The 15,499-nt window shown below is 35.9% G+C and overlaps 1 pseudogene; it reads left to right on the top strand.

Annotated features, from left to right (window-relative positions):
• The first annotated feature begins 733 nt into the window (after positions 1-733).
• Positions 734-15,499, top strand: part of LOC100718813 (putative protein FAM10A4) — a 31,151-nt pseudogene continuing 16,385 nt past the window's right edge.

Below are 15,499 nucleotides of genomic sequence, written 5' to 3'. Positions count from 1 at the left end.
ATAACAACTTCCTTGCATGGTAGCAAATGCTGTCATAGTTACTTTGCTCATTACTAAAACAAAATACCTGACACTCAAAGGAAGAAAGGTTTATTTGTCTTTCAGTTTAAAGAAATTTCAGTTCATAGTTGGCAGGTTCAAGGGCAGAGTGGCACAGGTCACATGGGCATATGAGGCAAAAGGTAACAAAAGCCACAAGAGACCTTAACAGCATCTTTCTGCCCCTTAAACCCAGTGCCAAATCAAACAGTAGACTAATTTAGTAAACACATCTTCTTAATCCCAACATCACATACTATATATTCAGCCACATCTGAAAAAGCCCCATCTAAAACTACATTAGTCTTTGAGGGAGAGATAGACACAAACTATAACACTAGTGTATAACTTTTTGTAATAACCCTAAGTGTATATGGTCATAATTTGTCAACCAAAGATACACAATATCTGATTGGACTAAAAAGAAGACCCAGGGGCTGAGGATTTAGCTCAGGGGCATAAGCGCCTGCCTTCAAAGCAGGGAGTCGTGAGTTCGATTCCCAGTACTGATAAAAAGGAAAAAGATAAAAATAAAAAATAAAAAAAGACCCAATGGTGAATTCTAAAGAACAATGATATTGAAGAATAGTAACATTTTATTCAGAGGATGGAAGGAAACAAAAAGTGACAGGTAGCCATGTGGCCCAGTGAGGGAACCAAGAAGTCAACTTCTTCCTGTGAGTGAGTGGCAGTCATGGGCTGGGCCGACCCTTTCTGTGAGCCAGCCAGCATGCAGGCTGGGAGACAAAATGTGCCTAGTGCCTCCACCCCATTAAGTAACTGGTAAACTGATTCAGAGAAACACAGGTTGAGATGATATCTACTAAAATATAAAAACAACTTAATGCCTGTGTTAGTTTGATTGAATTTGCAAACCTAAAGCCATTAGGCTGAGCATCTGTTTAGAGGATAACAACATGCAGTATAGCAACTATGGGAGATTTCCTTCTGAAGGTGGTAACCATTGTTAATTCCCTACCATCTTGCTTTAAAGTCCTGCATCATGTTTTGTTTGGTTTGTTTATATTTTGTTTTGTTTTGTTTGCTTTTATTTTATCTGATGGCATGTACAGCTATTCTGAAGATAAGAGATATTATGGTAGCCATTGCTGATTTCATATTATCTTGTTTTGAAATACTGTATCATTTTAACTGTATTGTTTTGATTGGCTTTATTCTATTTTATTTCATTGGGTTTATTCTCTTTAAAATAAAGTATGGCTGACCAGTGAGCTCACTTCAAAAAGCAAGTTTTATAGATTAAAATCATGAGGTGAGCACAACATGGTTCAAAACTACGACCAATCAATAACATTACAAGTATAGCCACTTAGGTAATATTGGTCCACTGGAAATGTAGGCCATGTAACAAGTGTACATAGAAAGAACAAAAGTTCTTTTTAGGAAGATATATATCAGGAGCATTGTGATCACCTATCAGGGTGACTGATGTCTATCTAGATTTTATTGGACCAGGTGATATCAATTATCATATCCCCAGGGATGATATACAGGCCCAATCATTACACACTTATCTTGAGGTCTGGCCTTCAGTAATTGTACCGTAGGCATAGATGCAACACTTTTTTATCCTCTACACTGACTCCCTCAAGATTCTAGCCCTGCCTGACTGCCTATAATATTTTACCTATCTTAGTTGTCTCTAATATCCCCCCTCTGAAGAGGTCCTTCTACCTGTCATGAAGAGGCAAGTGGCAATGACTCTTCTGGCTACTTCTGCTGCAGGAGGTTGTAGTTGTGATTGGCAGTTGTAGATACTCCCCAGAGGGTCTATCTAGAAGTCCTCAATAGGTACCAAGTATTCTCATTTTTGGTGGGCATATAGCTTTAAGACTTGAAGAAACTAGGCCAAAGAAAATGTTAACTATACATGAACCAAATAACAAAATCAACAAGACTATTTTTTCCAGAATATTATTGATGTAATTTTTATTTTAGGGAAAAATAAAACAAATTTCATAACAAAATAAAGAGTGAGTAACAATAGTTAATACATTTCAAACTGTTATCTTTAAGGTAGGTATTCAGACAAAATATGGGCATCAAAATTCTCCAATCAAAAACTGGCTTTCCCATTTCCAAAGACGGAAGCTAGACCCATGCATATTGCCATGCACAAAACCAAAGTCTAAATGGATCAAAGATGTAAATATTAAAACAGAAACAATAAATCTACTAGAATACAAGGTAGGTAGAGATAGGCAGACAATTCATAAACTAAGTGCAAACTGCATGGGAAACACTTCAAAGAATCAACAACTGGAATCTCATATTATTGAAAAGTTTCTGCACTTCAAAGAAATCACCAACAGAGTGAAAAGAAAACTCACAGAATGGAAAAGAATTATAGCCAGCAACTCCTCAGACAAAGGACTTATATTGAGAACATATAAAGAACTAAAAAAAATCAAGACCCTCAAATTTAAAGACCCTCTCCAAAAATGGGCATCTGAGATGAACACACAGTTCTCAGATAAAGGTATACAAATTGCAAATAAATACATGAAGAAATGTTCACCATCACTGGTCATTCAAAAAATGCAAACTAAAACAGCATTGAGATTTCATCTCATTCCAGGAAGAATAGTTCCCGTCAAGTAAATAACTGATAACAGGTGTAGGTGAGGCTGCTGGGGGAAAAGGAACACTGCTCCATTGCTGGTGGGAGTGTAGACTGGTGCAGCCACTATGGAAATCAGTATGGAGATTTTTCAGAAGACTAGGATTGGAAGTTCCATTCAACCCAGCTATTCCCCTCCTTGGTGTTTTCCCAGAAATCCTGAAAAGATCATGTCACAGTGATATAAGAGCACCCATGTTCATAGAAGCACAATTTGTAGTAGCTAAATCTTGGAAACAAGCAAAACGCTCATCAACTGCAGAATGGATGAAATATATGTGATATTTTACACAATAGAATATTACTCCACTATAAAAAAAGGATGAACTGGAGGCCTTCATAGGTAAATGGAGGCAATTCTCATAAGTGGAATAAATAAGACTAATATTTATAAATATCACATTGTGCCGGTATTGTAAAAAGTAATAAGAATTGTAGGAGTAATAAAACCCAAAATGTGCCATTGTTATTGTAAAAAAGAAAGGAAAAGAAAGTGCTCTAAAAGGATATAACTCATGTATGTTTAAGTGTGCAAGATAGACGGCCATATTACTAAGCTTTTGTTGGATCTTTGATCAGAACTGTTTGCGGTCTCACTGTTTGAATGTCCACTTTGTATGCTTTAATTTTGTAACTTGAACTATTATTTCTAAGATAACAGTATGTAATTTATCATGTAGTGATTTCTAAGTGTTTATTTTTTCTTGCAGCCTTTGCCTACAACTATGCCTTTAAGATTTCTTCCTATTTCTCTTTCAGTATACTTAGCATTTCTGACTTAATATTTAGATCCTTGATGCATTTATACTTTGGTTGAGTGCACGGTCACAGACATGGATCTAGTTTTTGTCTTTAGCATGTAAACAGCCAATTTTTCCAGCATTATTTATGAAGCAGACTATCTTTATTCCAGAGAACAAGTTTGAACCCTTTTTCTAAGAAGGTGGCTGAGTATATTTGTAGTTGTGTTTGCATACTCTAATCTGTTCTACTGATCCTCAGGTCTGTTTATCTATTTATTTCCTCATTGATTTTTGCCAGTGCCATGATGATTTTATCACAGTAGCTATGTAGTGTAATTTCAAGTCAGGGATTATGATTTCTCTATTCTAGGTCACTTCTGGTTCCAAATACACTTTAGAAATGTTTTCCTAATTCTGTTAGGCTTGACAGTGATATTTTGTTTGGAATTGCATTTAATCTGTGAAAGAATTTAGGGAGTAAAGCCATTTTTACTATGTTAATTCCTACTATCCAGGATTAAATGATGTCTTTCCATATTCTGATATCCGTTGTAGTCTTTTCTTCAGAGTAGTAGTATTCAATGAATAAAACTTTTATTCTTCTATTAGATTAATGCTTAATGTTCTCCCTCCCTTTCTCTATTTTAATAATTTCTTCCTCAGTGAATATCTTGTTTGTGTACAGGAATTCTATTTATATTTGAATATTGACTTTATATCTAGCTATATCACTGAATTTGGTTATTAAATATAGAAATCTTTATGTGGAGTTTTTGGGTCTTTGTACAGTGTCATGTCATCTGTGAATAATGAAATTTTATCTTTTTCCTTTTCTAGCTTTGTTCCTGTTATTTCTCTCTTGTCTAATTGCTCTGGCTAATGTTTTCAGAACTATATTGACGAGAAGTGATGGTAGTGGATATCCTTGCCTCATTCCTGATATAACAGTGAAAGTTTTCAGTTTGTGTCCATTTAGTATGATATTGGCATTTGTATGTCATAGGTAGCTTTTATAGATTGAGATAAAAACCATATATTCCAATTTTCCTTGGAGTTTTAAAAATCTTAACCATCATATATTCATATATATGCTATATATTATAGTGTAATTATATTCATACATATAACTTCTTACAGTAGGAAGGCAATACAGTGTTCACATATTCAAGTCTGATTTATTTCATTTGTGAGTATAGTCTCTTGTGCATCAATTTATCCACAAAAGCCTTGAGTTTATCATTCCTTGTGGCTACGTAGAACTCCATTGTAAAAAAAAATCCTTTTTATTCATTCTTCCATTGTTGGAAATTAGGTTGTTTCCAAGATCTAGCTACTACTGACCATGGATGCACATATGTCCCTGGGTAAAAAGTTTTTAATGCTTCTGGGAAGAAACCCAGGAGGATAATAACTGTGTCAAATGCAACCTCCAGTCCTAGATTTTAAAGAATCTGCACACTGATTTTCATAGTAGTTGCACAAATGTATACTTTTCTCTGATTTTTATTATTAATGAATTTGGACATTGTTAAAAGCTTTTTATGCATCTACTGAGATGATTATATGGTTTTTGCCATGGTTCTATAAATATAGTGTACTACATTTATTGATTTGCCTATATTGAACCATCTCTGCATTCCTGGAATGAATACACTTGCTCATGATATATAAATTTCCTGATAATTTGCTGCATTCTCTTGGCTAGTATTTAATTCAGATTTTTGGCATCTATGCTCATTAGGGACAATGGCCTGCAGTTCTTTTTTGACTGCGTCTTCGCCAGACTTGGTGCTTCAGTGAGTTCAACTCCGTTTCCACAAAATTTCTGTCTCATGCAGGACGTGGGAACCTCCAACTATCCTCAAGAGTTTGCCTTTGTGAGATGTGCGAGGCACATCCTTCAAACCACCATACTAAGAGATAGAACCTGGGTCACATGAACACTATTTTCTCAGAGAATATGAACCCCCATATCCACCAGAATTTTGCCTAAATGTAGACATTTCTCACTTTCCCAATTTTCTGTATAAGGGCCATGAACTTTCAAAACCTCCAGAACTTCTTTTGTAGAAGACATCATATCCTATGTCTACTATGTAGAAAAATTGTCTCTAAACTCAGGGCATTCTACTTCCTTGTGATAACACTGATGTACTTTCAGCACACACAGCTGACCGGGCACTGACGTGTTTTCTATGCTGGAGTTTGTGTGGCGAGAACTTGTTATAGTTTGTCTCTAGGTGTCTCCGCAAAGTAATGCTCCCAGGTAGTGTTTTTTTCAGAGCTGGCTGGATACAGATTGTATGATGTGGGATTAATTCATGGTGCAATGGTAGGACCAAGGGCACTAGCATTAAGGGTGTGGGTGTACCTGCACTAAAATAGCCTGGATAAAATATGAGATAGAAAGAGCTATAGTCATCCTTTGTTGCTTTTGTTGTCTTCTGGGAGCCATGAATTGTTTATTCTCTGTGATTCCTGTCTTCTACCCACCCTGCCTTGGAGCCAGTAGACTAGGGATTGTAGTCTCTACAAATTGTGAACTAAATAAACTTTTTTCTCCTTTACCTTTGAGTGATGAGCACTTTGTCTCAGCAATGAGAAAAGTAACTATGACAGAATTTGGTACTGAGTGGAGCCATTGTTGCAAACTGTACCTGATCATGTGCAGAAAGGAGAGAGTTAGGAAACATTAGAAATGCCAACTGAAAAGATAGAGCTAGAACTCCTGACACTACTTGATTGGAGACTCTGTTCAAGGTCCAGGAGCCAAGGACCTCATTGTGTATATATATATATATCACCTTTTCTTTATGTATTCATGTTGGATAGGTAGCTTATTTGCATACTTTATTGAGTTGCAAATTTTGCTACTACAAACATGTTTATGCATGTGCCGTAATAGTATGACATCTTTAACTCCTTCAGGGTAGGTTAACTATGTGAAATACAGTTTCTATTTTTAGTTTAACTGGCTTTCTTTTGTTTGTTTGTTTTTTATGCATCACCATTCTGATTTTCAGATTAGTTGCACTAGTTTACATTCCCATCAACAATGTTCAGGGACTCCTTTTTCCCACACATTCTTCCCAGTATTTGGTTTTTTCCTATTTTTGATGATATTCTGAGTGAAGGTAAGATAGATTCTTAAGATAGGGTTGTTTAGATTTGCATTTCCCTAGTGGTTAAAATACTGAACTTTATCAACTTTTGATATTATTTCAGGTGGCACTGGAATTCTGTTCAGAAAGTCCTTCCTTATGTCTCCAGCTTCAACTGTCTTCCTAATTTTCTGTCCCATCATTTCCACTGTTTTTCTGTTTATATCTAATTATTAAATCCACTCTGATATGATTTTAGTACAAGTGGACAGATACATACGTAGTTTTCATTCTTTTACACATATAAAACCAGTTTTTCTAACACCATTTCTTAGAGAAACTGTCTTTTCTCCAGAATTTGTTTTTAGTCTCTTTGTCTATATTTTTAAAAATTTTCTTACAATCCTCTATATTGTGATAATATCCATTATGGTTTCATTTTTAAGTTTCTAATTATATTGATACTAATTTTGTTCTGTTCTTTTTTTTCTAAGTTTGGCTAAGAGTTTGTCTATCTTGTTTATTATTTGTTTGTCTATATTGGTTTCATTTTTTTGAGACAGGGTCTTCCTATGTAATCCAGGCTAACCTTGAACTTACTATGTAGCAGGGCAGGCCTCAAACTTGTGATCCTCCTACCTCAGTCTCCCAATTGCTACAATTATAGGTGTATGCCCCACACCTGGCCTGTTTATCATTTTAAAGAACCAACCACTTGACTCATTAACAATTTGAATTTTTTAATTCTCATATTGATTAATTTCTGCTCAGCTTTTTATAATGTTTTCATTAAACTCATGCCAGGTTTGAACTGCTCATGTTTTTCTATGACCTTGAGATTCACCATTAGGTTATTTATTTAAAACTGCTAGGGTTAATTACCTGCCCAGATTCCAGCCAAACTGGACTAGGCTTGGTACGTTTATAGGCCAGACTAGACCATGCCCAGAGACCTTCTTTAATCAGAGGAGCTGAGAGCACACAGGAGATTTCCAGGGAGTTCTATGGATCACCAGGCACAGTGATTAGGAGACTACCTAGCTCCTGGATCATCAGAGTTGGCATGGAGGACCTGTGGGTCTAACTGGACAATGCTCACCAACCTCCATTCAGTCCCAGGAGCCAAGGGTCTAGGGAGGTGATTTCCAAACACCCAGGGGAAGCTTTGGAACATCACTTGAAACATAAAAATATAGAAAAATGACAAGACAAAAGACCCAAATGCAGTATCAAGCCTCCAGCCCATCCCAAGAAAGCCTAGGAGCCATGAACATAGAGGAAAATATATGCCATATACATAAAATACCTGACGTAAGAGCAACTGTAATAAAGATGCAAATCTGGGAAGTTTTAAAGGAATTCAAATTAGAAATAATCTCCCAGGTAAAAGAAGAAATGATAAAAGTAATGAAAGAGATGCTGAACACATCTAAAGAAGAAAAAGTTATAAAATTAGAAGAACAAAGAAAAAAAGATAGAATCTCTGAATGAACAATATAAGAAATAAACAGAATACATTAAGCAGATTCAAGAAGATATACAGGAAATCAAAAATTCCATTGAAAGTTGTCAAAAGCACCTCCACGAAAGTGAAGATACAGTTTCAGACCATGAAGACAAGACTGCAGCTAGTGAACTGGAAAGGAATGATCTTTTGAAAATAATAAGAAATCAAGAAATAACAATTCAACAGCTGCAAGATGATGCAAAGAAAAACAACATAAGATTAATAGAGATAAATGAAAAAGAAGGGGACAACACAAATGATATCAAGAGGCTTTTTACAGAAGTAATACCTAAAAATTTCCCAAACAGGGAATGGAAACAGACATATGGATTAGTGAAACATATGAGACCCCAAATAGCCATAAACAAAATAAAACTACACCCAGACATATAAAAATCACCATCCCAGAAATCCAACATAAGAACAAAATATTAAAAGCTGTTAGAGAGGGAAAAAAAAGTCACCTACAAAGGAAAACCTATCAGAATCACAGAAGACTTCTCAACCCAAACCAAAGAACAAAATCAACAGGAGCATGGGTTAAAATATTTCAGATAATAAAGAACACAACTTCCAACCTGCAAAACTGTCCTTCAAAATGGATGGAGAAATAAGACTCTTCCATGACAAAGAACAGCTGAAGAACTTCATGATCACCAAACCAACCCTGCAAAGAATCCTGAAAGACATTCTAGATACACATAGGAAAAACCCACTAAGCAAGGCAAACAATTAAACAGAATAGAGAGGTAAAGATACAACAGCACAAAGATAACATGTCAACAATAAACAAACGTATAACACTTGTAACCATTAAAGTAAATGGTCTCAATTCAACAATTAAAAGAAACAGACTGGCAGAATGAATCAAGAAACAATATTCAACCATATGCTGTCTATAAGAAGCCCATCTAATACAAAGCAAAACTCATAGACTGAAAGTCAAATGATGGAAAACAATACTTCATGCAACAGGAACCCATAAAAAGTGGGGATAGCTATTCTTTTTGTAGACAATGTGAATTTCAAACCAAAACTGGTCCAAAAAGATAAAGAAGGTCACTAAATGTTAGTTAGGGGAAAACTTCAAGAGGAAGAGATAATAACCTCAAATACATATGCACCAAATTCCCGAACACTGAGCTATACAAAACAAGTAATAACAGAAATGAAAAATCAAACAAGCAATAACACAACTATAACAGGAGACCTTAACACACCATTGACACCTAGGGACAGATCAACCAGGCAGAAAACCAACAAGCAAACAACATAACAGAATCACACCAATAAACAAATGGATTTGATAGATGTCTACAGATTATTCCATCCAACAACATCAAAATATACATTCTTCTCAGCAGTACATAGGTCATTCTCTAAAATAGACCATATACTAGACCACAGAACATATTTAAATGAATGCAAAGGAGCTGAAATTATCCCATGCATGTTATCAGATCATAGGGCCATGAAACTAGAAATTAATGATAAATGAAATTACAAAAATCCCACAAACATATGGAAATTGAATAATACACTTGGGCAATCAGTGGGTCACAGGGGAAATTAAAGAAGAAATTAAACAATATCTACATGCAAATGAAAATACAACTTACTGGAATCTGTGGGGTGTCCTGAAGGTGTTCCTCAGAGGAAAATTTATTGCACTGAGTTCCCACATAAGGAAAACAAAATGAACACAAATAAACAACCTGATGCTACACCTCAAACATCTAGAAAAAGAAGAGCAAGTCAAGCCCAAAGGCAAAATAAGGCAGGAAATTATAAAAATCAAAGTAGAAATTAATGCAATAGAGACTAGGAAAACAATCCAATGAACTGATGCATCAAAGAGTTGGTTCTTTGAAAGAATAAATAAAATTGACAAGCCCCTAGCGAACATCACTAAAAAAAGGAAAGGAAAAGCTCAAATTCATGCCTTAAGAAGTAAAAATGGTGAGGGGCTTCCAGTAAAGATGGCAGATGGATAATAGCAGATTACAGAGGCTCCTTGAGACAGACAACTCAGTTTCCAAAATAATACAGCGTGGGAAATTCTAGACAGAGGGAGATGGATTCTTTCAACCCATGAAGAAACTAAAGCAAAAAGAACCAGTCAAACTTGCAGTCCCGGGGATATAATTGAGGCAGCTAAGATTCTGTGCTCTCACACACCAGAATTCCCACTGCTTTCACTCACTGGAACTGCAGTCACAGTGAAGTGCAGTCACACTGAAGATGGAGGTCAGTAAACTTAATGGAGAATGGAGTTGGCAAGGACCTGCACTGACCGGGTGAGTGACGGGAATAAAACTCTTCCATGGGAAATGAACACCAATGTGATGACATTTTGGTTATTGGGCAGCACTGGCAAGAACAAGGAACAGCAGTGACTTCATTTGGTTGTTCCCTTCCCAGATTAGATTGGTGCGGTATGCTTGGCCTGGGTCATGCCCTGGCTGAGACCCAAACCAATTCCCTACGTGTGGTGCACACTAAAGCAGTGAAGGCCTCAGTAGGTTGACTAACATGGAAGGGAGGAGCCAGCATACAAAGCCCCCTCTTGCTCTTCAGTCACACACTGAAGTAGGCAGAATCACCTAGCCAGCATGCTTCAGAAGAACCATAACCAACAAGGAAAGGGACTGGGACTTCCTCTGCACAACTGTATGGAAGAAAGAATAAATATGAGAAGAGGAAGCAACAAGAAAAAGTTCCTAGCCACCAACCCTGAGAACATTGATCCAAGAGAGGTAAATAAAAAAGAGATTGAGGAGATGCAATATCAGACACAGCATCAGTGGACATAAAGAGATATCTTTGGGACCTCATAGACTAGTTCAAAAGTGAAATATTTAACCAAGTAAAGCAAGATATAAGTAGATTAACAAAAGAAATGCTAAGCACCTCTCAAGAATACACAGATGGAAGAATGGAGGAGCACAAAAAAGTAGAGAAGTGTTTGATGAAGAATATAAAGAAAACATAGAATATATGAAGCAGGTTCAAACAGATTACCAGGAAATAAAAAATCCATTGAAATCTGGCAAAACTGAAAGGAACTAAAGATAGACTATCCAAACTGGAGGACAGGTTTGCAATGTGGGATCAAGAAAGGAAAAATTTCTTAAAAATAACAAGGAAACAGGCAGTAACAATACAAAGGATAGAAGATGACAAGAGGATCTATGGCTTAAGAATAAGGAATGTAGGGGCTGGAGATTTAGCTCAGTGGCATAAGCACCTGCCTTGCAAGCATGCAGTCATGAGTTCGATCCCTGATACTGATAAAAAAGAAAAATAAAAAGACAAAAAAATAGAATGTGAAGAAGCAGGGATACAAAGGCTATTCACAGAAATGATTAAGGGAAACTTCCAAAGCATCAGAAAAGAAAATGATATTCACATGTATGAGGCATACAGAACTCCAGCTACCTACAACCAAAGCAGAGCTACACCCAGGCATAAAATAATCAAGATCTCAGAAATTCAATATAAGACCAGAATACTAAAAACCATCAGAGAAAAGAAAGATAACCTATAAAGGAAAACCCATCAAAATCATGGCAGATTTCTTGACACAGATTATCAAATCAAGAAGAGATTGGAGCAAAGTATGCCAAGGCCTGAAAGAAAATACCCTACAGCCCAGATTGATATACCCTGTAAAACTCTCTCTAGAAACTAATGGAGAAACAAGATGCTTCTAAGACAAACAGGAACTGAGGAAATTCATGACCACCAATACAACTCTGCAGAGAATACTAAAGGACATTATGTATAGAGAGAAAAGTACCAGGATTCCAGGCACAGTGACAGATAGGCCTCAATGAATGGAACAGAAAGTGGAATGAAGAAGAAAAGCAGACAACTAATGGCAGAAAAAGAGCACAACAGAAATGAGACAGAAAAGGTAGGCTACAATCTCTAAAATAGATGGCGTGATACACACAAAAAAAAAGAAAAGTAAAAAAATAAATAAATAAACACAGGCAGAGTATATCAGGAGGTAGGGTCCACTGAGATACTCTTCATAGGAAATATAATTAACCTGATCAAGGGTTTATGGACCAAAAATCAAATATGAGAAAACATTCTCTATTTGCCAGGGAATCAGAGTAATAGGGGCAACTCAAGCAGTATTTGTAGATAGGTTGGAAAGACAGGCATTAATAGGTAAAGGAATACAACTAGAGATCAAGTCCAGGAAGGAGAAGGATCAGAACTACTAAGGTAAATAGCAGGTTGCCCCCCAATCTAAAAACTGAGGGTGTTGGTGAGACCCAAAAAAGCACAGTGCACCCTGCGGGAGTGAAAAGGGAGGAATAGTCTTAAAAAGATGGCAGAGGATATTGTGACTAGTGTATCATGATTTAAAACCCACATTACTCACACAGCTCTGCTTAGGTAGATGATATTCTGTCCCAGTTTGTCTACTTGCACTAGATCTGAGGGCACAGACAGGTGTCCCCAAAATAACAGGATATAGTATAGATCATCTTTAATTTCCTATTAACTTAATCTGGAGCCCTGAGTAACTTATACTGTTTTATCATGACTGATCTTAGGTAAGTCTGGTTTGTTTGATTGCTGTTTGGTTTAGAGAGACTTTATTCAAAACTGTTATGATTGGTAGTATCAAGTCTGAGAGTATAGGCAACTACACTGAAAGAAAATACTCTACAGCCCAGATTGATATACCCTGTAAAACAAGATTCACTACGATACCCACTCTGGTTTGATTACTACATGTTTTTGAAGTTTTACACTATCTAAAAAGTTTGGTTTTTATTAATATTGTTAAGTACTGCTACATTCAATTATCCTATGTCTGATAATATAGACAATTCTATTGAAAATAACAAGAGACAACACAGTAACCATTGTAGAACTCCTTGGAAAGTGGTTTTATATGTCTTTTTCATTTCATGTCTTTATAGGCATATATTTTGTTTTGTCTTGCTTTTTTTGTTTCTCCCTCTAATATAGAAAGGATAGAAATACATGTTAAGACCCATGCATGCATAGAACCTATAAACAGTTTACAAGAACTGATCTTATAACACATGATGAAATGAACAAATACTTTGAAGGAAAAGAGACACTAGAGTACTAAGTGCTTATCCTGTAGTGTCATGATGTGAAATCCAGGAATACTATTATTCCTTGCTCAGAGTGATTTTAGCCTGCTGTGGTTTTTTATCTCAACATAAATGAAGATATGGATAACTGCACATATGTCTAAGTATATTGGATTGATAACCATATTACTAAGGTTTTGTTGGATAGCTGAACAGAACCACTTGCAGTTTTGCTGTTTGAATCCCCACTTTGTATGTTTCACTTTTGTATCTTGAGCAACTATTTGTAAGAGGACAATATGTAATAATCAACTAGTGAATTAGTACTGTTTATTTTTTTTTCTTTAAAAGTATGTACTATTTCCATCCATTTTCTGTTGATTTAGTCTTTCTTTAAATAAAATCTTAAAAAACAAATGAAAAAGGTGAAATCACTACAGACTCTGTGGAAATACAGAAGATCATCAACACCTATTTCAAAAATCACTACTCTTATAAGTTCAACAGCACAGAAGAAATGGACAGATTCCTAGAAATAAATGAACTACCTAAGGTGGGTCAAGAAGATGTACAACTGTTGCATAACCCAATTTTATTAATGAAATTGACAATGTAATTTAGTCCTTACCTACAAAGAAAAACCCAGGCCCAGCCGGATTCACTGTGCACTTCTACAAAAAACAAAGAAGACAATGCTGACATGCTTCAAAATCTTCAATGAAACTGAAAGGGAAGCAATTCTTCCTAAGTCACTCCTGGAAGCAAATATTACTGTAGGACCAAAACCTATGAAAGACTCAACTATAAAAGAGAACTACAGGCCAATCTCCCTAATGAACATAGATGCAAAAATCCTCAATAAAATATTGGCAAGCAGGATGCAGGAAATCATCCAGAAGATTATACACCATGACCAAATTGGGTTCATCCCAGGCATGCAGGGATGGTTCAACATATGTAAATCAATAAATGTAATCCACCATATCAATAGAGCCAAAAGTAAGAATCACATGATTATTTCTGTAGATGCAGAAAAAGCTTTTGATAAGGTACAACACTCATTCATGATAAGAACTTTAGAGAGAACCAGAATAGATGGTCTTTGCCTCAATATGACAAAAGCCACCTATCACAAACCAACAGCCAGTATCATATTACATGCCCCAAAACTGAAGGCTTTTACCTTAAAATCAGGTACAAGACAAGGATGTCCATTATCACCACTCCTATTCAACATAGTACTGGAAATACTAGTCAGAGCAACTGACTAGTATTTGCAGTTTGAATCCCCACTTTGTATGTTTCACTTTTGTATCTTGAGCAACTATTTGTAAGAGGATGAGAAATAAAAGGAGTAAACATGGGAAAAGATGGAGTTAAATTATCATTATTTGCAGATGACATGATACTCTACATATAAGATGCCCAAAACTCAATTGAAAGAATGCTATGTATCATAAATAAATTTCCCAATGTGGCTGGATACAAAGTCAATAATGAAAAATCAATAGCATTCCTATACACTAACAACAAAATCACTGAGAAAAACGAAAAGCCACACCCTTCACACTAGCACCCAAAAAATTGAAATACTTAGGAATTAATCTAATGAAAGAAGTAAAAGATCCATACAAGAAAAATAAAAATGCCTTGAAAAAAGAAATTGAAGTGGATCTCAGAAAATGTAAAGACATCCTCGGTTCAAGGATAGGAAGAATAAATATTGTGAAAATGGCCATTCTCCCAAAACTCTTATACAGATTCAATACAATTCCAATAAAAATACCATCAATATACCTCATAGATCTCGAGAAATCACTCCTAAAATTCATCTAGAGCCAGAAGAGACCAGGAAGATCAAAGGCAATTCTAAGCAGCAAAGGCAAGGCAGGAGGCATCACAATCCCTGACTTGAAGTTATACTACAAAGCTACTGTAATAAAATCAACATGGTACTGGAACAAAAACAGATCTGAAGATCAAATGAATAGAATGGAAGATACAATCACAGCTAAAAACACACTCAACTGCCTTATCTTTGATAAAGGGGCCAAATATATTCACTGAAACAATGACAGTCTCTATAATAAATTATGCTGAAAAAACTGGCTCTCCATATGCCAAAAACTAAAACTAGACCCATGCTTATCACCATATACTAAACTGAAATCTAAAGGGCTCAAAGATCTGTATATGAAAACTGAAACACTAAATCTATTGGATGGAGAACATGGCAGACAGATAGCAGCAGCTACTTGGAGGCTCTCTGAAACACCCAGCTTAGAATTCAAGAATGGTGCTGAGTAAGGAATCATAAGCAAGAGGAGATATGCCCCGGTGACCCAAGAATGAACTGGGCTGAGAGAAAACAACTGGGAATGCAA

The sequence above is a fragment of the Cavia porcellus genome, unplaced genomic scaffold, assembly GCF_034190915.1.
Source record: "Cavia porcellus strain 051 isolate PalLab524CR breed Dunkin Hartley unplaced genomic scaffold, mCavPor4.1 scaffold_7, whole genome shotgun sequence".
Lineage (NCBI taxonomy): Eukaryota > Metazoa > Chordata > Mammalia > Rodentia > Caviidae > Cavia > Cavia porcellus.
Note: the sequence above shows the minus strand (reverse complement) of the source record. Positions and strands in the feature narration are given on the sequence as shown.